Source organism: Panthera tigris, chromosome C2, assembly GCF_018350195.1.
Source record: "Panthera tigris isolate Pti1 chromosome C2, P.tigris_Pti1_mat1.1, whole genome shotgun sequence".
Lineage (NCBI taxonomy): Eukaryota > Metazoa > Chordata > Mammalia > Carnivora > Felidae > Panthera > Panthera tigris.
Genome location: NC_056668.1, coordinates 131,168,170 through 131,195,172, shown reverse-complemented (window position 1 = coordinate 131,195,172; position 27,003 = coordinate 131,168,170). Strand labels below are relative to the sequence as shown.

The window sequence follows — 27,003 nt, the reverse complement described above, 5'->3', positions numbered from 1 at the left end:
AAGAAGGAAAATTTTCCCCAACACCCCCAGAGGCTGCTTAACTCCTGGCAAGACGTGCAAATCATATTCGCTAAAAATAAATAAATAAATAAATAAATACACCCCTGCAAACTTGGAGGCTTTTATCCAGGATTCTTGCGGGGCTCAAAGTATAACCAAAAGATCAAGGGAGGAGTGGGGGAAATGTTGAATCATTCTGGGTTCCCCATGATTAGTGTATCACTTTAGTCACAGAACAAGATAGAACGAGATCTTTTAAGTGGATTTGCCTTTCCAGTGGGTCATTTGTTGCCCAAGTTGATGACAGCAGGAACTTTAGAACCACACTTGCTAATAAATCTGTACTCATTAATCACTTGCATTCACACTTAAAAACTAACAAAAGGAAAAAGAAAACAAAAACTATTCAGTACTGGAGATTAAATAACCATGTGTAGTCTCTTGAAATAAATGTTGATTCCTAAGAAGTCTAATTACTTTCAGTTGCCTTTTTAAAAAATAACCATATGTGTGTGTGTGTATGTATGTATATATATATATATATGTATATGTATATATATTTGTGTGTATTATCCTGTGATTGTACTTATGGTTCCTCTGCTGCGTTGAAGATCTAGGAGCAGAAAAGCCTATGCCCCTCCCCCCCCAAACCTGCCCATGAACGGTGGCTCTAATGTTGCAGAAAGGTTACAAATAGGCAGTCTGGGCCTTCATTGATCTGGACTATCCATGGCTTCATTGTAAGTGATCATCCTTTTAGGCTCTTGCCTCTGCAGATTCCAAACAGATTCCATTTCTTTAGTGTGATAGACAATAGCAGCCCTCAGGTCAAAAGAACCCCAGCTATCATTTGTTTCTAGACCTCTCTGGTATCTCTGTTCTTTGGTGAAGCCTAACAAAGTGTTTGTAGGAGACACCAGAGGATTTTGATTTTCTATCTCGTAGTCCTTTGAGAAAAACACTAAAGCACCTTGACTACTGGTGTCTGAGTTTTGCAGGCCACCTATATGACTGGGTTCCAAGGATAAGGCTCCACTCTCATTAGTAGTCCCAGATTTTCGAATGCTACCCAGAATTTGAGGACTAATCTGTTTTTCCAGCTCATAAGCCTTGGGAAACATGGGATGCTCAGTTCCTGAGGGATTATCCTGGCAGATATTCCCCTTGAAATGTCACCTCCATCACTTTATGATCTGATGACTTCCCAATAACTTCCCAAGTCTCAGGGCCAGCACTGGGCTCATTTATAATTGATAAACCCCACTGATTTTGGAAGATAGCCCCCAGGTTTTGCTGATCTGTCTGAGAGGGTAGATCCACTTGTGCTGTGCTCAACAGCACCATTTGCATATCTGAAGGATAGATGAAAAGGCTAGATTTAATTTGTTCAACAGCCGCTGAAGTCGAACTCATGTCCCGGAGAACTGAAGCAGTCCCAGAAGAGATGGGTGTTAGAGTATTAGCAGCAGGAGTTAACAGTGGCTGACCCCCTGGAGAATACACACTTGCATCAGTCCCTGCTGAAACAGGCCCATTAGAAAAGTTGGCCGAAGTAACAGATTTTAGCACTGACACGGGGACCTGGGATATGGGCTTGAAGACTGGGTCTGAGTTTCCCCAGCCGGTGACGAAGAGGAGGAAGAAGATGGTGACGCAGAAGAGTTCTGTACAGTTTTGTTGAGGTTTTCCTTCACTTTGCTTTGCATAACTTACTTTAGGAACTATTTTAAGCACTGCTATTGTCCACTGCAAAAACGGGGGGGTGGTTTAAATGGGGTCCAAGAGTCCTCTTTGGAGGTAACAGCAGAAGGATGCTTTCCTTTGGGCCGATGATCAAACTTCTTGCCGCTCACGCCGGGTTTAATATCAGAGCTTTTCCGCATATCACCCACAGCAGGTTTTCCTCGATTTGTTCCTCCAGGCCCAGTTTCCAAATGGGCTTTGAACCATCTACTCGATTTCCCTTTTGTTCACTGTCGTCAGGCCTGAAAGTTTCAAGTCCCTGTTTTAAGGTTGGCGCCCTGGTCTCTTGTTGCCTTATTTTGTCCTGCCCTCAATGAAGGCTTTCACATCCCTGGGCACTATTGCCCTAGCTTTCCTTTTTTTTAAGAGTAGTACATCCACTCTCAGATCTCACTACCGTCATTATCCGCCCCTTTGCCCATATAACCACTAGTAATATAGCCAGAATTATTTGTCGCAACGCCATTTCAAATTGCTACAGTATCAGTCTTCTCTGCAGACTGGTTCTCTCCAGATTTCTTTTCCTAAGACTTCCCATTCTTTTTGTCCATACTGTTCCGAATGACATTCCTGGTTTTCATTCCTGCTTTCCCAAAGGTGCCAGCCTTTACAGTCTGCTTCAGATTAGTGTCTGCGATCTGTGGGTTGCCATTGAGGACCCTGGAAATAGGGTCGGTAGCTCCATCAGAACCCAGGCTCTTTAAAGATACGTCTCTTTCTCCGGCATTACCATTTAGTTCACCATAGCCTGTTTCCTTCTTCGGCGTCTCCTGGTGCTGCTGGAGGGAGTGTTTGTGCTCATGTTTCAACGCCTTGGGCTGGGCCTTGGGGCTGCCCTTGGCTCCATGCTGCGGGCACTGGTGATGGTGATGGTGATGCTGGTGGTGGCTGTGGTTCCGGTTGTAGAAATAATGGTGGTGGTGACGCGGCTGCAGCTGCTGCCGGGGGTGATGGTGCTGAGGCTGTGGCTGGCCAGGCTTCTCCACTGAAAGCGGCCGGGCCTCCCTGGCTGAGGCTGCGGGCTGCAGCGCCCTCAGGATCTGAGCAGGATGTTTCTTAAGGATAAAAGGCACAGTTCGTCAGAAAGACGTAACAATTATAAATCTGTTAGCCTTTAATGATAGAATCTCAAAATACACGTAGCAAACGCTGACGGAAGAAAAGGAAGAAATGGATAATCCTGCAATCACCGCCTTGTACATGTAACACTTCTCTTCCAGCAATTGATAGAACAACCAGACAAAAAACATGCAGGAAAGCCACAGAATATCTGACCAACACCGTTGACCACTTTGGTGTAATGGATATTTGTAGAACACTACATCCAACAAGCGTAGAATATGCATTCTGTATAAGTGCACACGGTGTATTCACTAACATAGACCGCATGCTGGGCCACAAAACAAGTCTCAATAAATTTAACAGGACTTAAAGCATACAGACTGTATTCTCTGACTATAATAGAATTAAATGGAAATTGATTATCCAAAGAGATCTAGGGGCACTTGGGTGGCTCAGTCGGTTAAGTGTCTGGCTCTTGATTTCAGCTCAGGTCACAATCTCATGGTTCGTGAGTTCCAGCCCCGCATCGGGCTCTGTGCTGACAGTCTGCTTGGAATCCTCTCTCTCCCTCTCTTTCTGCCCCTCCCCCCTCAAAAAAATAATAAACTTAAAAAAAGAGATCCAGAAAAACCATGAATATCTAGAAATGAAATAGCATTATTTCTAAATGATTCATGGGCCAAAGACACAAAGGAAATTAGAAAATATTTTGACGGGGCACTTGGGTGGCTCAGTCAGTTAAGTGTCCAATCATGAATCATGATCTCAGGTCATGATCTCATGGTTCATGAGTTCGAGCCCCACATCGGGCTCTGTGCTGACAGCTGACAGGCCTGGAGCCTGCTTCCAATTTTGTGTCTGTCTCTCTCTGCCCCTCCCCTGCTTGTGGCCTCTCTCTTCTTTTCTCTCAAAAATAAATGAACACTAAAAAAAAAGGAAAAATATTTTGAACTGAATGACAATGAATACAACATACCAAAGCCTATAGGAGGCAGAGAGAGAAAGCAGTCTATTGAAAGAATCTATGGATTTATATGCTTATATTAGAAAAGAAGAAATATTTAAAATCAAGGACTAAGATCCCATATTAAGAAAGTAAGAAAAGAAGAGCAGAGTAAAAACAAAGTTAAGTAGAAGGAAGGAAATTATAAAGAGAAGAGAATAAGTCCTTGAAAGAGAACAGACAATAGAGAAAATTAAATCTAAAAGCTGGCTCTTTGAAGAGATCAATGAAACTGACAAACTTTTAGTTAAGACTGATGAAGAAAAAAAAGGAGAGACGGGTGCCTGGGTGGCTCAGTTGGTTGAGCATTGGACTTCAGCCCAGGTCATGATCTCAAGCCCCACATCGGGTTCTGCACTCTCCATGCAGAACCTGCTTCAGATCCTCTGTTCCTCTCTCTCTCTCTACCCCTCCCCTGCTTGCTCTCTTTCTTTCAAAAATAAACATTTAAAAAAAAAAAAAGGAGAGAATATAAATCACCAATAGCAGGAATGAGAGATTATCAACTACAGATCCTTCAAGAATTAAAAGTATAATAAGGAAATTCTATGAACAATTTTATTGCCAACACGTTAAAAATTTTTTTGACAAAATGGACAAATTTATTGGAAAATACACCTTACCAAAAAATGGCACAGGAAAAAAAGTCTGAATAGTTCTAGTGTATGTATTAAAGATTGAATTTATTATCAAAAACTATCTTTCTGAGATAACTCTAGGTCCCGATGGTTACAGTGGTGAAGCCTATGAAAAATTTAATAAAGAAAAAATGTATACAAACTTTTTTAGAAAATAGAAGTGACCACTGCACAACTTATTCTAATGCTAGCATTACCTTTATATCAAAACATTCAAAGAAATTACTATAGATCAATATTTTTCATAATTATAGATATAAAAATCATTAACAAAGTATTAGCAAACAGGTGAAGGGGGTCAAAAGGTACAGATTTTTAGTAATAAAATACCTGAGTCATGGGGATGTAATCTACAGCATGGTGGTTATGGTTAATAATACTGTATTGCATACTTGTAAGTTGGTATGAGAGGAGATCTTAAAAGTTCTCATCAGAAGAAAAAACAGTTTTGCAATTATGTATGTGCTAATTGTGGTAATAATTTTGCAACATATACAAATATTTAATCATTATATGGTATACCTGATCACATATGTCAATTATACTTTAGTAAAAAGAGATAGCAAGAAGGAAGATACATCACGACTAATTAGAGTTCATCCTAGGAATGTAAGGTTGATTTAACATTTGCAATAACTGTAAATCACTATATTAACAGAATACACTAGGAAAGTCATATGATCATTTTAATAGACGATTAAGAAGCACTTGACAAAATTCAACATTCTTGAATGATATAAATGTTCAGTGAACTAGAAATAGGAGGAAATTCCTCAAACTGATAAAGGACATCTACAAAAAATCTACAGCCGACATCGTGCATAATAAAGAAGGACGGACTTATTTCCTGCTGAGGATAGGAACAAGGCAGGAATGTGTGCTTTCATAACTTGCAATACAGAGGGTGGTGGCTGAACTGAAAAGAACTGCATTTATAATATTACTTTGCATTTCAGACTATGTCAGTTTGAGCACTTTATACTCTCTGAGGCTGTTTCTGCATCTGTGCAGTGAGTACAATAATGCTTGCTTTGGCAATTGGGTTAAATGCCTAGCACAATGCCTAACATAGCAAAGAGATTAATAAATGTAAGTATTACATTTGTACCTACCCAATAGTCTATAAGCTCTCTGAAGACAGAAACCATTTCTCTTTTATTTATTTCCAAATCTTCAGTGCTTAGCTCAGTACCTAGAACAAAATGGATATTATGTAAAAATTTGTTGATTAAATTATTAGGATTGAGACATTGATAAATGGGGCCTTAAAGATTCTTCAGCTTTCTAAATGAAATTCCAAGGATGGGCTATTTCCACTGGAAAATAGTCTTCTTTGGTTTGGGTGAAGTTTGTATTGAGTCATTTACCTCCACTTGATACTTGTCTGCTTTGGGGGAGCCCTGTTAATCATGTATGCTTTGATTGCAAGCTCTGAGACAAAACAGATGCTTTGGCGTGGTATTCAGGACCCTCTCTTCTAAGTCTGCTTCTCAGGTGAGCCGTCCCTCACTCTAGCTAAGTTTATTTCTCCACCTTTCCTTGAACATCTTTGCATTGTACCACTTGAGCCCTTGCTTGGGTCATGTGCTCTGCCTGAAATGCCCCCTTCTCTCTTCAGTCAACATCCTACCCCACATTCCAGGCCTCTCCCTAAGGAGACTTTCTCCCATCTGCCATTTACCTGGTCAGAAATGTTTTTTCCCTAGCGTGTTACTTTGGAGGAAATGTAATTAGGGATATAAATCTCTTGCCGATGCAGAAATTCCTCGCCACAAAATAGAGGAAAGAAAGAAAACGGTGGCATGATTGAACCAGATGGCGATGTGCATTACAGGCAATCTGCCATACGGTTGCAAAGAAAGAAAGAAACCTCACCCTTTTGTATAGCCAAGCAGGTATAACCCATCGCACATGTGTTCTGGAGATAAATAACTAGTTCTCAAGGAAGGAGACCTGACAGCACCTTTTGTCACACACGGTTCATCCTGAATTCATCGGATAATTGGGTGTTTGCAACTGCCTTTATCCAAAGGAAAAATAGTACGACATGCTTTGCATGCCAAGCTTTGCATCTTGAAGCCAGGTGCCCTGCCAAAGTTAGGATCCTACCCTACCATGGAAACTGAGAGCTAGAGGCGCTATGTTCGTTGATTACACTTTAAAGAGATAGCTTCCAAATCCTTGAGGAAAACATTTCTGGGTTGTAAGACTGTCATGAGGCTTATTTAGCTTTTTAGAAGATTTACATATATCTCAAAAAGGCAGTCAAAGAATTTACAAATACAAATTTTCTAAGGTAAATGCTCTAAGAAAAGGGAGGTGGGAAATCTCTTTTTTTATGCACTAGAGAGACTTAAAAATTTTTTTTTTTGTATTTGTTGTTTACCTTAAAAACTCATATAGCCTCTGGGTTAGTGCCATTAAAATGTTACTTCACTGATGGAGGTATTTGTATACTCCTCATCTCTTTTTCCTGCTGGATTGTGGTAGAAAATGTGTCCTATGCATCTGTGCTGTGGCATCTGATGTGTCCCAAGTACATTATTGGAGGTTAATTAAAATTGATTGAATAATCAGTATACCTGTATAGTGTAATATCCCAAGTTTGGTTATATTTCAAAGCCACTTTATTTTCAGTTGTGAACCATCTAGTCTGCTATTACGGTGTTAAGTTTGATAAATGCACTTTGGAGGAAAGAATTAAAAATCAATTCCAATGGCAAGGTCTACCTACTGCTAATATTTCCTGATGGCTTCTAAATGTCACAAAACCTTCACTGTAGGAAGGATGGCACTAAAATCATGAGTCAGAACACTGACATACATGGAAGAGAAACTACATACGACTTAATCCAGTGAGACCTTCAGCAACCAGAATTCTCCAAGGGAATTATTCCCTAATAAGGTGGTGGTTCACCAAGTGTGCTCCCAGACTAGTAGCAGACTGATGCCCAGGAGCTTATTAGAAATGCACATTTTCAGGCTCCACCCTATACCTTCTGAATCAGAAACTCTGGAGGTGGGGTCCAGCAGTCTGTGTTTTAACAAGCCCTTGGTGGGGGGAGGGTTGATACTCACTCATATTGCAAACCACTGACCTAACGCATCCTTTGCATGCTCTGAATTAACTTCTTCCCTTTGTATCTAGAATTGTACTGATTATGTATCATTCTTGGGAGATTTTGGGAAACAGACAAGCAAATAAATATTTCTTCTCTGGTTCAGGATGAGAAAGACTGGATGGTATTTTACCTCTTCCATGTTGTATCCCCTCTACGGTAATGCTAATAAGACACAGGACAAAGGGGTGACATGTCTGGGACCTGGAGTCCTGCACATTCCATTTGTGGGCCTGTTGTCTTTCCATTCAGCCCCATCTCTGGCTTTGATCATCAATTAATGAGCATCCCCAATCTCTTCTGGCTCTCATCCTTTGAGTTGTGGTCCTCTGTGGATCGGCCTCAACTTACTCTCTTGGGAACTGCATCCTCAAGAAGCCCAGATACATTTAATGCACCACATACATGTATTGGAACCTTCCTGTTTTCCTGGTGCTGGTGCTGGAGGAATCAGTGATTTAACAACAGTGCCTATGGTTGCAAAGTTGGAAAGATGCCATGTGTACTTGATTTAGCTAAGCCGAGCAAAACCTAAGAACTTCAATCGTGAATAAAATTGTGAGAGAAAAATAGGATAAAGGCTTCCACTCGTTGAGGGCTTCTTATTTAACATCTGTGGTAGGTTGTGGTTTACACTTCAGAAAGAAAAGCCCAATAAAATGGGGGAGGTGTTGGGGTTGGAGGGGGGAGCGTAGAGAAATGGAGCATCCTATAAGGGAATGGCCAAGGAGAACTCCCAGGGGAGATGGTGGGGGGAAGAAGGGACTTAGGATAACATGTCTAATGAGAATTTTTATCACTTTGCTTTGTGGTGTGTGATCAGGGCCCATATTGATTAAGGGCAGTATAGCAACTGCCCCTGCAAAAGCCGTCAACAAAATCTGCATGGCTCATTAATGCTTTTAATATGAGTCAATTCTCTTTAGAGAATGCAACTAGTTTTTGAGTCTGGGGTGGTCAAACATCATCAAGAGCAAAAACAGAGACTACATGTGGGGACACCTGACCTCTGGGTTCCTTTAGTCTTTACGAGTGTTAACTTAAAGTTATTGCCATAAAGGCGATGACTCCTGACTGTTTGCTAGCTTTCTTAAGGCCAGGATAGAGACGATGGTTTAATTAAACATAATTCAGAGACTACATTGATTTAAGAAGAAGTTCCCAACACTGGTACTGCTGAATATCAGTATGACTTCACAAAGGTATTCAAGATCAAATGAGGGTAGAAAAGTTCTCTTATCTTTTTCTTAAGATAAAGCCTTCTTTTCGAGATCCATTTTCATTTGACCAAGAGGATAGCATGGCATGGCCCCTTACCCCAGCCTTGGATTATTTAAACTTTCATCCCGGCCTCTTTGCCCACTCCTCAGCTTGGCAAGGCACAGCTAGAGTAGCTCACACTCCACTAGCTAGGGAGATTACTAGGTGATCTTCAGCTACTGTTTACACCAAGGCTGAGGGTCTCTCAATCTCCCCCACCCCTCCCCGCCAGCCTGCCCTAGCACAGAGCTGTCTCCCTTCAATTTCTCACATTTTGATAGAGAGCCATTTAACTTCCACTCAGCTGTTTTGATCTCACATGTTCACATCTGCTCCTTAACATTGGTTTCCAAGTATGTGAAAACTTCCATATTGAAGATGATGATTTTATTTGGTTTAAGAAAACAGAAACATCGTCCAGTTAGAAGCACCCATTTTCTCAGCTATTAGGACTGTGACAAGAACACTTTTTTCTTAGCCCACCCATCTCATTAAAAGCTGTCATCCACCCAGAAACTCAAGCCAGAAACTAACAGACCAGCTCTAAACACTTCGCTTCCCTTCAAATCTCACATCAGATCTGTTACCAAACCAAAATAATTTTTTTTTTTTCAAATTGCAGCTAGACTCCACTTCTCTCTCTTTCACTGCCATCAATCTAGTCCGTCACAACACCTCTTACTTGGACCATTGCAGTAGTCTCCAGTGTGGTTTCTGTGCATCCATTCTCTTCCTTTAGTTATCACAAAGCAGGGACAGTGTTCTACTTAAAATGTAAATGGACTCATGTCACTTTCCTGCCTAAAACCCTTCACAGATTTCTCAATGAGTTTGGTAAGATCCGACCTCCACCACATGCCTACATAATATTTGACCCTGCCTGGCCCTCCAAGTACATTTTGTGCTATTCTCGCCCCTCCCAACACCTTTGTTTACTACATTGTTTACCTAGTTCAGCTGTATTGGGATGAATATAAATAGTATTTGCAGACTTACCAAAGCTTAGCCCATAGCCTTAGCCTGTGGAATTGTTCAGACAGCTCTTACTTAACCATATGCCAATGGCATTTCTAAGTTTTCTCACTAAAGCATTTAACCTTAGATGAAGTTAAATAATGCACTACGAGTTTAGCTATTGTAGAGATATGTCTTTCCCAGTTAAACTTGGAACTGTTCCCAAAGTGTCAACTGTCTTTAGATTTTTGAAGAGTCATACACATATTTCTTTCAACATTTTAATTTTGGGTCTGTAGCAGTATACAATGTATCATACAGCCAAAGTATACATCATATGTAATACATCATACAAAATGTCTTATTTCCACCTTGATCACTATGGAAGAATGTCAGACATTAAAAAAAAAATCTCAACTTTCCTCAATCTTAATGTTAAAATTTGCTGAGAGATTGCTCAATGCTGTGAGAGTTTTTAAGGAGAAAACTCTCCTAAGCTGCGAAGAGCTGCAAATCATAGCCAAGCCAAAAAGTTTGGTGTGTTTCCTTTTAATCACCAGAGACCCCAGAGGATGGACAGTCAGCATGAGACTTGTGTCAAAGAAATGGTAAAAGAGACACATCTAATTGGGCACATCAGTCACTCCTCAGGTTGGTGGTTTCCACTTTTCTTAGTCTTAAATGGCAGACTCAAATTGGGTAATTTGAAGAGAGTTTAATAAACGGACTATTTACAGAGGTATAGATCAGGCTGAGGAATAGAAAAAAGTCATGGAACGGTTCCCAGGGATAATTGAACAATGTATATATTTCTGTGGAAATTGGGTCTATTCGTTACAGCACTTAGCCAATTCTGATACATAAGTGATCTTTTAAAACTTATAATTCATTTAATATATATATTACCTATATATTTCACAAATTAATTTTCAGTAGGTAGTATTAAATGTACGTGGATCAAAAATCAAAAGGAATAAAAGGTTTACAGTGTTAAGTCTGTCTCCCACTATTCCTCACAGGCAACCATGCTTATTAGTGAATTGTGAATCTTCCACAGATATTTTGTATATAAACAAGCAAACAAAAAGTTATTCTTTCTTTTTTTAATGTTTCTTTATTTTTGAAGGAAAGAGAGATAGAGTGTGAGCAGGGGTGGGGCAGAGAGAGAGGGAGACACGGAATCTGAAGCAGGCTCCAGGCTCTGAGCTATCAGCACAGAGCCTGACGCAGGGCTCAAACTCACAAGCTATGACATCATGACCTGAGCCAAAGTCAGAGGCTTACCGGACTGAGCCACTCAGGCGCCCCTCTTTTTTTAAATGTAAATCTTAGTAACATTGTAAGTACTTACTCTATATCCCTTTTTGTTCTAAGAATTTTACATTTATTAACTCGTTGAATCCTCTAAAAGATGTATGCTATTATAATGCCTAATTTACAGGTGAAAAAGCTGAGGAACAGGGAAGACACATGACTTGTTTGAGATCACACAACTTATAAGTACTGGGGGTAAAATTTTTGCCAAGCTGTCTGATTCCAGAGTTCTTCCTCTTAACCACTAAATTGTATGGTTTCAGAGATAACCAGAATTAACATAATAAATGTATTTTTTCTGCATATATTATAAAGTTAGTATTGTACCCTTCCTATGGTAGAATAATGCATTTTTTAAAAAATATTCCAATACTCTGGTTTCTCTTCAGATCGTGTAAATCTTTTGCCTTTTAAAAAATATTCCATTATGGAACTGGAGAGTGTGATACTAAGTGAAATAAGCCATACAGAGAAAGACAGATACCATATGGTTTCACTCTTATGTGGATCCTGAGAAACTTAACAGAAACCCATGGGGGAGGGGAAGGAAAAAAAAAAAAGAGGTTAGAGTGGGAGAGAGCCAAAGCATAAGAGACTGTTAAAAACTGAGAACAAACTGAGGGTTGATGGGGGGTGGGAGGGAGGGGAGAGTGGGTGATGGGCATTGAGGAGGGCACCTTTTGGGATGAGCACTGGGTGTTGTATGGAAACCAATTTGACAATAAATTTCATGTATTAAAAAAATAAAAATAAAAAATAAAAAAATAAAAATAAAAACAACAACAACAACAACAACAAAATAAATAAATAAATAAATAAATAAATAATATTACATTTATTCCCCTCTACTAATTTGGAAATTATGTACTCTCTATTTCCTAAGTCATTACTCTTAAAAACATAACTTGTATACTCAACAAAGTCTACAATTAGTATTTCTATTCTCATTCAAAATTCAGGAAAAATTTGCCTTTGCTTTGGTTGGGTATCACTCTAACTTCTAGGTCTGGGGATTACCAAGGCAGAGATCATATAAACATAAATCTCAGACCCACGTTAGAGCAAGCCTACAGTAATCATTTCTCAGCAAGTCTGTTGTTATTTTTACAATTTTTTTTCCATGCAGAAAAGAGCAGAAAGAGCTCTTTCCCATATTGGCTCCTTTTGCAAGTACACAGACTTTTCTTCAATGATCCCATAAGTGACTCCTGACTTCCTTCAGTCTAAGGGCGACTCTTCTGTTCCTTAAGTCAGCTAGTCATGGATTCCCCCAAATTCTGGGTTCCTGAAATTGGCTTTTTCTCCCAGAAGCACCAGCTTTTGTCCGTATTTGCCTACTCCTGTAATTTTAACTTACTCTTTATTTTTTTCTGGCCTTTAGGGATATTTTGTACTTCCTTATGGGCCCAGCAGGACATTAAAAAATATATGGGTTGTAATTTACCTAGTAGCTCATCATTTCATGACAATGGAGGAGGGGCTTTTCAGAATGCCCAGTCTGCTTTATTTCCCAAGACAGGATTCATGGAGTGATCTTTTCAAAATGTAAGCTTTGTATCTCTACTTAGAACATTTTAATGGAGTCTCAATAATCTTAGGATAAAGACTAAAATATATCTTTGACATGGACTGTAAAGACCCTCCATAATGTAGTTGTAATTTGGCATTTATTTGAGTTACCGTTTTAGCAATGTCTGGCAGCCAGTCTCCACGATGCCCCTCTGCTCTATGATTCTCACCTCCGTGTATTTATGCCCTGTGTAGTCCTTTCCCATATTGACTGAGGCTGACATATGGAACCTAGTGTACTGTGGAAACTCTTGTGTACGACTCCTCAGGTGAAAGCATGGAAGACATTTTTATTTCTGCCTTGCTGTCTCGGATTATTCATTCTAGGGGAAGCCAGCTGCCATATCATGAGATCACTTAGGCAGCCTTCTGCCAATGGCTATGTGAGGGAGCCATTTTGGAGGTGTATCTTCCATCTCCAGGTGAGCCTTCAGCAGGCCAACATCTGTACTCCTGAGAAACCTTAGCCAGAACCACCCTGTGAAACCATTTCCAAGTTCCTGACTCACAGAAATTGTCTGAGATAGTAAAAAATCACCATAGTTTCAAGCCACTGTGTTTGGAGGTAAATTTGTGATGTGGCAGGAGATAATGATAGATAACCAACACAACGTCCATCTCTTCTCCAACACCAAACACTTTGCACAGCAGAGGTTCTGTCAGGTTTTACTTTTTATTGCATGACCTGTGCCTGGGATATAGCAGGAACTAAATGAATGTTTGCGGAATTGATAAATAAAGCAATGAATGTAAATATTGCGTGCCCAGTGCCCCAGAAATGACCAGAAGAACACCACGCTGGTAAGACATTAGAATAATTACCCTGACATAATATAGTGACCTGTATTTTCCTCATGGACTGAGCAAGTTTGAATCTGGAGTGTGCAAATGTGGAAGATGCTGTATTTATGGGGTTTCAAAATATTTGGACAGTGAAGCACGACGACGGGGATCAGGCTAACTAGTTTTCATCATTAAGCCCTTAAAAGAAAACCAAACATCACAAGTAATCCAAACGATTTTGGTTCTTAGGATTAAAAGATAAAGTACTTTTCTAAAATTTGGGTATGTGGGTATCTCTTGGTATGTATGTATGTGTTCACTGCAGTGATGGTGGTGATGGGGACCCTGGGGATGACGGTAGGAATTGGGTTGGTAATGGTGTTCGTAAAGGGTGAAAACAACCCAGCAACACAATATTGTATCAACCCACTGAAGAATCTGCTCTTTAGCTGATGGTTTCATCTCACAGACTTTCTCTTCTGCCCTGTGATGATCTACTTCCTATTTCCCAGAGTGCCTCACACCTTCCCTCTGCTTGTCCAGTCTCTACCCTTCCGACAACTAACAGTTCAAGTCCTACCTCCCTGATTTGTCCAGGTCTCCGGGATCACTCTCCCCGAACTTTTATTGCACTTTTTATCTGTGGGTCCCTCATTGGGTTCTTAGTTGGTATTACCTCATATCATGGTTAGTGTGCTATGTGCCTGATTTCCTTCCATGAGACAGAGAGGATTCTTAGCAGGAGCAAGACTTCCTTAGTTGAAGTTACTATTCAGAGCAGTGGAGAGCACACATAGCCTAAAGTAGGGCTGCCTGAGGACGGATGAAAAGAGTTAGTCCCAGAGTCCCTAAGGATCACTTTCAGTTTCCAGACCTAAGCGGTAAGTGGAGAGAGAGACTACAGTGAAGCGAGGGTCAGGAACTGGCCAGGAAGTGAACCAGGAGGCAGAAAAAGATAAGAGGATTCTGGAGTAGCCATGAATATGCAGGATCAGGAGCTCACTTTTTTTTTCTTTGAAACTGAAGTATGGCTGACACACAGTCCCCTATTAAATGTTTCAAGTGTGCATCGTAGTGATGTGATATTTTTAGACATTATGAAATGATCCCCACGATAAGTCTAGTTAACCATCTGTCATGGTACAAAGTTATTCCAATATTGTTGACTATATTCCCTGTATATTACATCTTCATGACTTACTGATTTTGTAACTGAAGTTTTGTACCTGTTAATCTCTTTGGGTGCTGTCTACATGGCCCCCAGAACATAACACCCAACTCAGAGTTGGGGACCTGGACAACATGGACAACCTGATAAATTCCTCAAGGATTGGTATTTTCATGTATCTCTTTGTATCTCCAGGGTATTGCATAGTGCTCTAGACATGAGAGCTGCCCAGTACACTTAAAAAATTTTAAACATTACCTAACCTTCTGTTTTAGTGTATTTTCAACTTTTACTGCATTTGTATTTTATCCTCACAGAGCTCTGTCAGGTAAGAATTATAATTTTCATAGATAGATGGAGGATTGAGGCTTATGTAGTTGTAAGTGGCATATATACATCGTCCCCAAATAGACCATTTTTTGATGAATCTCCAAAATGAAAATGAAACAAAATTTACCATACCTACTCTAATAGAGCTCACTTAGACAAACCTTAATGAGTAGAGAAGAATCATTTGTAATCAGAAAATAAATTGTATACAAGTAGGATTTGCTGACTAACATGATTTTGTTCCTTAAGATATTTTTCCATTCATGACAAATGTCTAAATTATTAGCTCTGAATTAATAAGGTCCAAATTAATAAGATTCGATTGCTATGTGATATGTTAAAATATTAACTTGTGCTTGTTCCTATACCTGTTCCTTCTGCCACTTCAAGCAAGTATCTAAGGCCCAGAAAATTCCCGAGATTTTATTTATTTTATTTTATTATGTTATATTTTAATTTAACTTTTAGAGAGGGAGAGCCCGTGTATGTGCAAGAGAGTGCAAGCGGCAGGGGGGTGGTGCAGAGGAAGAGGGAGAGAGAGAATCTTTTTTTTTAATGTTTATTTATTTTTGACAGAGAGAGAGACAGAGCATGAGCGGGGGAGAGGCAGAGAAAGAGGGAGACACAGAATCAGGAGCAGGCTCCAGGCTCTGAGCTGTTAGCACACAGCCTGACGCGGGGCTCGAACTCACAGACCATGAGATCATGACCTGAGTCGAAGTTGGACACTCAACCGACTGAGCCACCCAGGCGCCCCGAGGCAGAGAGAGAATCTTAAGCAGGCTCCATGCTGAGCATGCTCAATGTGGGGTTCGATCTCACAACTGTGAGATCATGACCTGAGCTGAAATCAAGAGTCAGACACTTAACCAACTGAGCCACCCAGGCACCCCTAGTTCCTGGAATTTTAATCTATTTTTCACTTTAACGATTTTGGCAAGGCTAGAACCTAAAGCTGCTTGAAGTCAAAGGATCTTCAGGTCTTTGTTGGAGCCTAAATTCACTGAAGAGATTATGCCATATGCCTTTGAGGGGCAGTTAGGGAAGAGAAGAGTGGATATACAGCAGAGGTCCCAACCCTATCCACTGAGAAATGTCTTTGGGACCCACAATGTTTTTAAAATGCTTTAATTTGAATGGCTGTAAGTGGGGTGAACTCAACTTGGCACAGTCCTTTCCTCCTTATGACACTTGATTTGGGAATTCTCAGAGTCTTTTGGGCTTTTCTGTCATGTGCTATAGTCCTTTCCATATTAGCCACCATAGGAATCAGGTCTTCCAAGATTAGCTGAACTCTTACCCCCATCAGCTCTGTGCACCCCCTAATCCTTCTGTCCCTTCTTCTACCTGTCTCCTTAAACTCTCACTGCATCTTCTAGAACTCAATCATCAGCAAAATCCTCTGTACTCTCAGTATCTTCTTTTCTTTTCTTACCTAATTGCAATGGTTAGGACTTTCAGTACTATGTTGAATAGGATGGTAATAGTGGGTACCCTTGTCTTGTTCCTGATTCTAGAGATTTCAACTTTTCACTATTAAGTGTGATGTTAGCTGTGGTCTTGTCATGTATGGCATTTATTATACTGAGGTATGTTCCCCACTCAATCCTCTCTGCTGAAAGTTCTTTTTTATAATAAAAGGATGTTGAATATTGTCAAATGTCTTTTCAGCACATATTTAGATGATCATGTGATTTTTATATTTCATTTTATTAACATGGTATGTCACATTGATTTGCATATGTTGAAATACCCTTGCATCCCAGGAATAAATCCCACTTGTTAATGTTGTATGATCTTTTTAAAGTACTGTTGAATATGTTGTGCTAGCATTTGGTTGAGAATTTTTGCATCTGTATTCATCAGAGAAATTGGCCTGTAGTTTTCTTTTCTTGTAGTGCCCTCATCTGGCTTTTGTATGAGGGTAATTCTGGTCTTTTAAAGTGAGTTTTGGAGTTTTCCATTTTCCACTTTTTGGAAGAGTTTGAGAAGGATTGTCATTAATTCTTCTTTAAATGTTTGGTCAAGTTCCCTCATGAAGGCAGCTTTTTTGAGCCTTTCTGCGTTGTGAAGTTTTTGACTCAATCTCTTTATTCACTATTGGTCTGTTCAAATTTTCTATTTCTTAATGATTCAGCCTTATCAGCTTGTATGTCTCTAGGAATTAATTCTTTTCATCTGGGCTGTCCAACCTGTTGGTTTATAATTCATAGTTCATATTAGTTCTCTAATGTTCATGTAATCCCTTATCATCCTTTATATTTGTGTGTTAATATCTCTTCTTTCATTTATAATTTTATTTATGAATCCTCTTTTTAGTGGGAAAGTCTGGCTAAAGATTTGTTAATTTTGTTTATCTTTTTAAAAGTCCAATGCTTAGTTATGTTGATCTTATCTATTTTTTTCCCACTCTCTATTTATTTATGTTCTAATCTTTGTTATCTTCTTCCTTCTGCTAACTCTGGCCTTAGTTTATTCTTCTTTTTCCATGAGGTATAACATTAAGGTTTTTTTTCTCTCAAACATTAAGGTTTTTAAAGTATATATATATATATCTTTTTTCCCTATGTGGTATTTATTGCTATAAAATTCCCTTTTAGAACTGCCTTTGCTGCATCTCAGATGTTTTGGTATATTGTACTTCCTTTTTGTTTGTTTCAAGAGATTTTTAATTTCTCTTTCAAATTCTTCTTTAACCTGTTATGTGTTCAGGACTATGTTGTTTAATTTCTACATATTTGCGAACTTTCCAATTTTTCTCCTGCTATTGACTTCTAGTTTCAAACCTTTGTGGTCAGAAAAGATACCTGGTATAGTGTCAGTCTTTTAAAATTTGCTAAGATTTGTTTTATGAAATAACATATGGTCTATTCTGGCAAGTCTTTCATGTGTATTTTATGAATAAAGGAATTAACTCCTTTATTATTTGATATTACCTTCTTTGTCTCTTGTTACAATTTTTGCTTATAATCTAATTTGACTGATATAACTATAGTTAACTCTGTTAACTATAGGTATCCTTAAAGTTGAGGTGAGTCTCTTGTATGTAGCATATAGGTTTGGGCTTTTTAAATTTTTTTTTAATCCATTCAGCTATGCTATGTCTTCTAGTTGGAGAATTTAATCATTTACATTTGTTTGTTTGTTTGTGTATAGAGCACGCATGAATGAGGGAGAGGACAGAGGGAGAGAGAGAGAAAATCTCAAGCAGGTTCCATGCTCAGCATTTGATCCCACAACCTTGGGATCATGTCCTGAGCCGAAATCAAGGGTCCGATGTTCAACCGAGTCACCCAGTCACCCCTAATCCATTTACCTTTAAAACAATTATCAATAGGTAAGAACTTACCATCTTACTATTTTCTGGTTCTTTGGGTTTTTTTTTTTTTTTTTTTGGTTCCTTTCTTCTTCTCTTGTTTTCTTCCTTTGATGATTTTCTGTAGTGGCATGCTTTGAATCTCCTCTCTTTATCCTTTATCTATTGTGGATTTTTGCTCTGTGGTTGCCATGAGGCTTACATACAATATCTTATAGATATTACAGTGTATTTTATACTGATAACAACTTAACTATGATTGCATACATAAACTCTCCCCTTTTAGTCTCCATACCTCATTTTGTTTTTGTTTGTTTGTTTGTTTTTTTAAATTTTTTTTAATGTTTATTTATTTTTGAAACAGAGAGAGACAGAGCATGAATGGGGGAGGGTCAGAGAGAGAGGAAAACACAGAATCTGAAGCAGGCTCCAGGCTCTGAGCTGTCAGCACAGAGCCCGACGCGGGGCTCGAACTCACGGACCATGAGATCACGACCTGAGCCAAAGTCAGATGCTTAACCGACTGAGCCACCCAGGTGCCCCATTTTGTTTTTGATGTTACAATCTACACTTTTTATATTGTATATCCAGTAACAAATTATTGGAGCTATAGTTATTTTTAATATTTCTATCATATACCATTTATACTAGAGTTAAGTGATTAACACACTACCATATTATAATATTGGAATATGCCCTTAGCATATGAATTATAATTATTTTAAATTCTTCATCTGATAATTCTAACATTCCTGACATGTCTGGTTCAGATGCTTTCTCTGACTCACCAAACTGTGTTTTTTGCCTTTTGGTATGCCTGGTAATTTTTTCTTGGTGGTCAGACATGATATCGTGGGCAAAAGGAGCTGCTGTAAATAGGTCTTTTGTAATGGGGTGGTGAGGTGTGGGGCAAGGGGAAGCCTTCTATAGTCCTATGATTAGGTCTCAATTTTTTTAAATATATATTTTTTAACATTTATTCACTTTTTGAGAGACAGAGACAGAGCATGAACAGGGGAGGGGCAGAGAGAGAGGGAGACACAGAATCCAAAAGGGGGTCCAGGCTCTGAGTTGTCAGCACAGAGCCCGACGCTGGACTTGAACTCACGAACCCATGAGATCGTTACCTAAGCTGAAGTTGGACACTTAACCGAGTCACCCAGGCGCCCCACTTAGGTCTCAATTTTTTAAGTGAACTTATGCCTCTGGACTGTGAACTCCACAAGTGCTTCTCAGTTTTTTCTCTTCTCTTAGGTGGGTCAGGATTGCTAGAGTGGACTGGAATTGGGTATTTGCTTCTCCAAGGTCAGTTAGCCTCTGATAACACCCCAGCAGGTTAGGTTCTGGCTGACTACTTTCTCTTAAAGGCAGGCCTTGTTAAAAAAAACAAAAAACAAAAAACAAAAAAACAGTGTTCTGGTTTTTTTTAAGAAAAACAGTGCTTGGGGCGCCTGGGTGGCTCAGTCGGTTAGGCGTCCAACTTCGGCTCAGGTCATGATCTTGCGGTCCGTGGGTTCGTGCCCCGCGTTGGGCTCTGTGTTGACAGCTCAGAGCCTGGAGCCTGTTTCAGATTCTGTGTCTCCCTCTTTCTCTGACCCTCCCCTGTTCATGCTCTCTCTCTCTCTCTGTCTCAAAAGTAAATAAATGTTTAAAAAAAATTAAAAAAAAAAAGAAAAGAAAAACGGTGCTTAAGAAAAAGAGTGCTCTGGCATAAGATTATTTCTTTCCTCCTCCACATGCCAGAAGTTGAGGGCATTTTTCTTTGATATTTACTGTGAGAACATTTCAAGTTCCTGGAGGTAAATCTCACAATATTGTGGGGCCCCACCTGTGACAGGTCCTTCTGGAGTTTTTAACTCTCAGAGTTGTTCATACTGAGACTCCAACAATTCATCAGTGACAAATTAGGCTTTCCTACCCTGGCACCTATTTCCTGGGTATTTCCACTCATGAGTCTCTGCTTTGGTAAGCCGTGACTCCGTGAATTCACCTATCTGTTTCTCTAATCTTGGGGGCAGTTTGCCATGTGTCCTCATCTCTTATGGATCCTGGAAGGGAATGTTACTTTTTCCATCTTTTAAGTTTTTCACTTGTTAGGATAAAGCAGAGACTTCTGTTTTTTGGGTTTTTTTTTTAAATGTTTATTTAGTTTTGAGAGACACAGAGACAGAATGCGAGTGGGTCAGGGGCAGAGAAAGAGGGAGGCACAGAATCTGAAGCAGGCTCCAGGCTCTGAGCTGTCAGCACAGAGCCCAACACGGGGCTCGAACTCATGAGCTGTGGGATCATGACCTGAGCCGAAGTCAGACGCTCAGCCGACTGAGCCACCCAGGTGCCCCTAAAGCAGAGACTTCTAATATCCTTACATGTGCCAGGAAGGGAAGTCTCATCGTAGTCACTTTTTGCCTTTTCAGTGGCCTAGTTAACAATTTTTCATATTAACTTTTCTCTGATAAAATAACTGGAGACCCATCAGCCAGTCTTTGGTGTTTACCCAAAAGAAAAGAAAGCCTATGTCCATACAAAGACTTGTACATGGATGTTCACTTCAGCTATATTCCTCATAATGCAAAACTGGGAACAACTCACACATCCATTAACATGGAAATGAATAAATAATCATGGTGTATTTACGTGGAATACTATTTAGATATAATGGAACAAAATACTTATACACCAACAATATTAATGAACTCTAAAAGTCAGTAAAATAAACCAGATATAGAAGGCTCATCCTATCCAATTCCATTTACATGGTATTCTAGGAAGTATAATGATAGAAAAAGATCAGTGGTTGCCAGAAACCTGAGATAAGTGTAGGGGATTGCCAAGTGACATGACAGAATTTTGGTGGTGATGGTAATATTCTATCTTGTTGATGATTACACAACTACTTATTTTTAAAACTAATTGAAATGTACATGTGAATTTTGTGAATTTTATTTCATGTTAATTATACTTCAAGAAATAAACTATACCTCAAATAACACGTGGAAATTGGATTTAAAATATACAATTTACAGTAGTTTCAAATCTATGAACTACTTAGGCATAAAGTTCACAAAAGATAATGCAAGACCTGTATGCTGAGGTCTACAGGTATGCTAAGAGAAATTAAATATCTAAATAAATGTTGAGATAACTGTTAACAGATTAAAAGGTTCATTCTTTTTTTAAGATGTCAATTCTCTCCAAATTGATTTATAGATTTAATAGAATTCCAATAAAAACTCCAGTAATTTTTTTTAATGAAAATTGAAAAACTGATTCTAAAATTTATATGGAAATGCAAATGATCTAGAATAGCCAAAACAAGTTTGTAAAGAATAAAACTGATAGGGGGCGCCTGGGTGGCTCAGTCGGTTAAGTGTCTGATTTCAGCTCAGATCATGATCTCACCATTCATGAGTTCAAGCCCCGCATCAGGCTCTGTGCTGACAGCTCAGAGCCTGGAACCTGCTTCAGATTCTGTGTCTCCCTCTCTCTCTGCCCATCTCGTGCTCACACTCTGTCTCTCAAATATGAATAAATGTTAAAAAAATTAAAAAAATAAAAATAATAAAAAAGGAATAAAGCTGACAGACTCACACTTTCTGATTTTAGACTTCTTACGAAGCTACAACAATCAAGACAATGTGGTATTGGCATAAAGACACACAAATAAATCAATGAAACAGAATAAAGAATCCAGGAATAGACCAACATATATATAATCGATTCTGAGAAAAGTGAAAAGGTAATTCTTTTATTTATTTATTTATTTATTTATTCATTTAATTTAATTTATTGCCAAGTTAGCTAACATACAGCATACACAGGTGCTCTTGGTTTCAGGGGTAGATTCCCATGATTCATCGCTTCCATCAGTGCTCATCCCAACAAGTGCCCTCTTCAATGCCCATCACCCATTTTCCCCTCTCCCCCACTCCTCCCCCATCAACCCTCAGTTTGTTCTCTGCATTTAAGATCTTTTATGGTTTGCCTCCCTCTCTGTTTGAAACTATTTTTTCCCCTTCCCTTTCCCCATGGTCTTCTGTTAAGTTTCTCAAGTTCCACATATGAGTGTAAACATATGATATCTGTCTTTTTCTGACTGATTTCACTTAGCATAACACCCTCCAGTTCCATCCATGTTGTTGCAAACAGCAGGACTTCATTCTTTCTCATTGCCAAGTAGTATTCCATTGTATATATAGACCACATCTTCTTTATCCATTCATCAGTTGATGGACATTTGAGCTCTTTCCATAATTTGGCTATTGTTGAAAGTCCTGCTATAAACATTGGGTTACATATGCCCCTATGAATCAGCCCTCCTGTATCCTTTGGATAAATTCCTAGTAATTCTATTGCTGGGTCATAGGGTAGGTCTATTTTTAATTTTTTGAGGAGCCTCTGCACTGTTTTCCAGAATGGCTGCACCAGTTTGCATTCCCACCAACAGTGCAAGAGGGTTCCCACTTCTCTACATTGTCTCCAACACCTGTTGTTTCCTGAACTGTTAATTTTAGCCACTCTGACCTGTGTGAGGTGGCATCTCAATGTGGTTTTGATTTGTAGTTCCCTTATGATGAGTGACGTTGAGCATCTTTTCATGTGTCTGTTGGCCATCTAGATGTCTTTGGAAAAGTTGTCTACTCATGTCTTCTGCCCATTTCTCCACTGGATTATTTGTTTTTCAGGTGTTGAGTTTTGTGAGTTCTTTATAAAGTTTGGATACTAACCCTTCATCCGATATGTCATTTGCAAATATCTTCTCCCATTCCGTCAGATGCCTTTTAGTTTTGTTGATTATTTCCTTTGCTGTGCAGAAGTTTTTATCTTGATTAGGTCACAATAGTTCGTTTTTGCTTTTGTTTCCCTTGCCTTTGGAGATGTGTTGAGCAAGAAATTGCTGAGGCAGAGGTCAAAGGGTTGTTGCTTGTTTTCTCCTCTCAGGTCTTGATAGTTTCCTGTCTCACATTTAGGTTTTTCATCCATTTTGAGTTTATTTTTGTGTATGATATAAGAAAGTGGTCCAGTTTCAGTAAAAGGTAATTCTTATGAGAAAGAATAGTCTTTTCAACAAACTGGGCTGGAATATTTGGATGTCCATATGGAAAAGTAAATTTATTAATCCATACTTTACATGATACACAATAATTAATGAAAAATAAATCATAAACTTAAGTGTAAAACCTAAAAATTATAATACTTCTAGAAGAAAATAGGAGAAAATCTTAGTGACCTTAGGTTAGGTAAAGATTTCTTAGACAGAATACCATAAACACAATCCGTAAAAGAATTTGATCAATTAGATTTTGTCAAAATGAAGAACCTCTGTTCTTTGAAAGGTGCTGTTAGAGGATGAAAGACAAGAAATAGCTTGAGAGAAAATATTCACAAATCACTTATGTGTTCCTGTGGTGGGAAGAAGACATTCTTCTACTTTTTTTCTGACTACAAGTTCTAATTTTTCACCATTTATTGAGAGATTTGTTATTTGCTCTTGATAAACACTCTATTATGCCTAGAAGTTTACTCATATTCCAGTTTTAATTAGAGGTTTTATCAAAAACAACTGATGGATCTTATCAAATCTTTTTTTCTTTTTTTTTTCTTTTTCAGGCATGTGTTGATGAAGGTTTTACTTATCCATTTCTGTATCCTTCTGTATCCAGAAGCTGTGTTACCCCAGTAAGGATTAGTGGGCTGAAGGAGAGAGAGAGAGAAAGGCTCATAAACTACATTTTCTCTGTTTCACATCCTACAAATAATTTCATTCTGCACTAAAATAAACTCTTAATCTGAGGTTTTTCTGCTGATGGAAGACAGAGGCCATGAGAATAAGCTCGTTTGTGGGCTGCAGACCTGAAAGAAAATGGTTCTTAGTCCCACTGCAACATGTAAAGCTTTTTATATTGAAAATTTTCTTAATGAGAGAGCTTGTTCTTTGATGCCCACCTGAGTTACTACTCTGTGGCTTGTGCTGTTAGTTTGAACAAAAACACTATTCCGGAAAGAGATCTAAGTCTACTTGACCGATTGAGATAAAGACTGAAAATAATTGTTTTCCCCCAAGAGAAGCAATGGTAGAGTCTCCTTGTAGAGAATTGCTGTGCTCTATGGGATCCATCATCAGCAAGGTAATTGTCAATAATGTGGTGGCCTTAAACAATTTCCAGGAACGATGGGGCATCATGGGCAGTACATATCCCTCTCTAATAATATAATTTGATGATTCTTCCATTAAAGAAAGTCTTTCCCCAGTCTTTGGAAAGAAAGGGTGTTTATGAAATGTTTGCTCAAATATGACTGAACGTAACTCCCTTCTCCCATAAAATGTGTGTTTTATGAAATGGAAACAAAAACATGGTCCCACTCTGCTAGTGGATGAGAAGGCTAATAAAAGATTGGAAATATTAAAATCTCACTGTCTATGGTAGGCATGTCACTCAGTGTGACTCCTAGGGGATCCCCCCACTCACCAGGGAGCAGAATTCTGTCCTTTTCTTCCCGCGATTGAACACGCAAGTGCTGAGCAATTTCAAAGGACCAGGCTCTTTGCTAGTTCCTATTGGGCGTACAGTGTTGACAGAGATGGAGGTCTAAAACACATGGATGAACGTACTTCACTTTCTCTTTGAAAGAATCAAAAGTTGAGTGACGCAGAAAATGACTGGCTTACAGTCGCCTTGTGGCAGACATAGAAGGAGTAGTGAACTTGCTAACAGAGCAGTCCTGCCCCAATGAGTTCCAGTTTCCTCATCTATACATTGGACAAATGGACTCATTTATTTAACAAGGTTGCAAGTTCACTGCACTTTTTGTGGTCTTTCTTGGTTGGATGAAATTGAGGAGCTACAACTAAAGGTTTTTACTCTTCTTGGCAAACTGGCAAAAGCTTCCAAGTGGAAAAGACACACAGAACATGGATTTTGGATCTCTACAGCCCTGCATTTGAATCCTGCTTCTTCCATTAACCACCTGTGTGGTTTGGTGAAAGTTACTCAATCTTTTAATCCACATCAGTTTATGGGAATACTCATGCCTACTTTCTATATTTTTCTATAAGTGATATAAAATATTTAAATTATCTGCTGTGCCTCACGCAAAAAATATACTTGATAAATATTAGTTACTATCACAAACATCAAAAGATGCCAAAAATAAGGCATTTTCTAAATACAAACCAGTAATAAAGACAATCAATGTTCTAGAAGTTCAAAGAAAGAATTCACCCAACATCTCTGTTAGATTAGTATCTGTGATAGTGCTGCATAACAAGCACCCCCCACAATCTCAGTGGCTCAAAACAGTAAATGGTCAGTTTTTGTTAATAAATGTCAAACTCAAACTGGTGGATCTTGGCTAGACTCACCTGGATTGGGCTGGATTTCAGGCTTCGATTCAGAGTCATACCTGCTCAATGGATTTTCATTTGGCTACCTTAATTATACTCTTCTCATGGCAAAGATTTGAATCTCCAAGAGGGCTGGTTAAACTCTTAAAAGTTTAACTTAGAACAAGCACCATCATATTTGCTCATATTCCATGGGCCAATGTATATCACAAGGCAAAGTCCAAAATAAATAGAGTGGGAAAATGTATTTCTTTCACAGTGAACTTGGCAAAGTTGTAGAAGGAAGAAAAAATCATGAACACATATTGCACTCTACCAGTCCAGAGAAGGTCTTCCTAGAGAGGTATGATCTGAATTCTACATTAGAGAAAAGATATTCATAAAAAAAGTGGAATGGAACAGAATTCATAAAACAGGCTTTCAGGCAGGGAAGACAATGTAAGTGAAGGTACAGTTATCAAATTCTTCATAGCATCTTCAGGGAAAAAAATAAGAAGACAAGGTTAACTGAACTAGATGATCCACATTTATAAAAAGTGGAAGAAGTTTGAAAGTAGTATGGGCTATATTGTCAAAGACTTTGCATAGCTACTTATGCAAAGCACTACTAGTAAACACTGAATTGTATTGAAACGCATAAGCAATAGGGATCAATGGATGATTACTGAGAAAGACGAAGGCATATGCAAAGAAATATTTTACAAAGTTAACTTTGAATTGGACTGTAGGACATATTAATCAGGAAATATACTGGGGACAGGGAACCTAGTTAAGAACCGACTGTTGTAGAGGTTTGGGGGATGAGAACCCAAAGTAGAGGTTTAGAGGATAGAAATAAAATAACCGCTGTGTTAAAGAAAAATTGAGAAGTCTTCTAGAAAGTATGTCTTTTTCATTGTGGGTAACTAAAACTCAGTTTGGACTAACTTATGATAACAGAGCTTTCACTATCGGAATTTGGAGATATTTTGTAGACCCAGCGTCAGGACTGGAGTTCAGTCTCAGAAACAACCGGGATCAAATTTTGAACTCCATCACGTATTTTCTCCACTTCTCATTTCTGCTCCCCTCTCTCTGTTTGCTTATTGTGCCTTTCTCTCTTTAGTCACAATTCCTCAACTTCTCCCATGCATACATAGAAAATCTGGTCACTGACAGCTCCCAGATCCCAAACTTCAATCTAAGCATCCAGAAAGGGAGTGATCCAAGTTTCTATTTCCCATGGATGAACCACAATTGAGAACATAGGTTGGGCCAGTTTCTATCTCTGAACCAATGAACAGTGGACAGGAGGCAGATCTTCTCGAATAATTATTGCAACTCTAGTAGTAACTATGTGGGTGGGAGCAGAAGGGCAGTCAAAATGCAATGACAGACAGTCTGAATGAGTTCTTACAGTCAT

At 38.9% G+C, this 27,003-nt stretch overlaps 1 pseudogene; it reads right to left on the bottom strand.

Moving 5' to 3' along the window:
* Window positions 1-710: 710 nt before the first annotated feature.
* On the bottom strand, window positions 711-25,658 carry LOC102951106 (annotated as a pseudogene).
* Window positions 25,659-27,003: the final 1,345 nt, after the last annotated feature.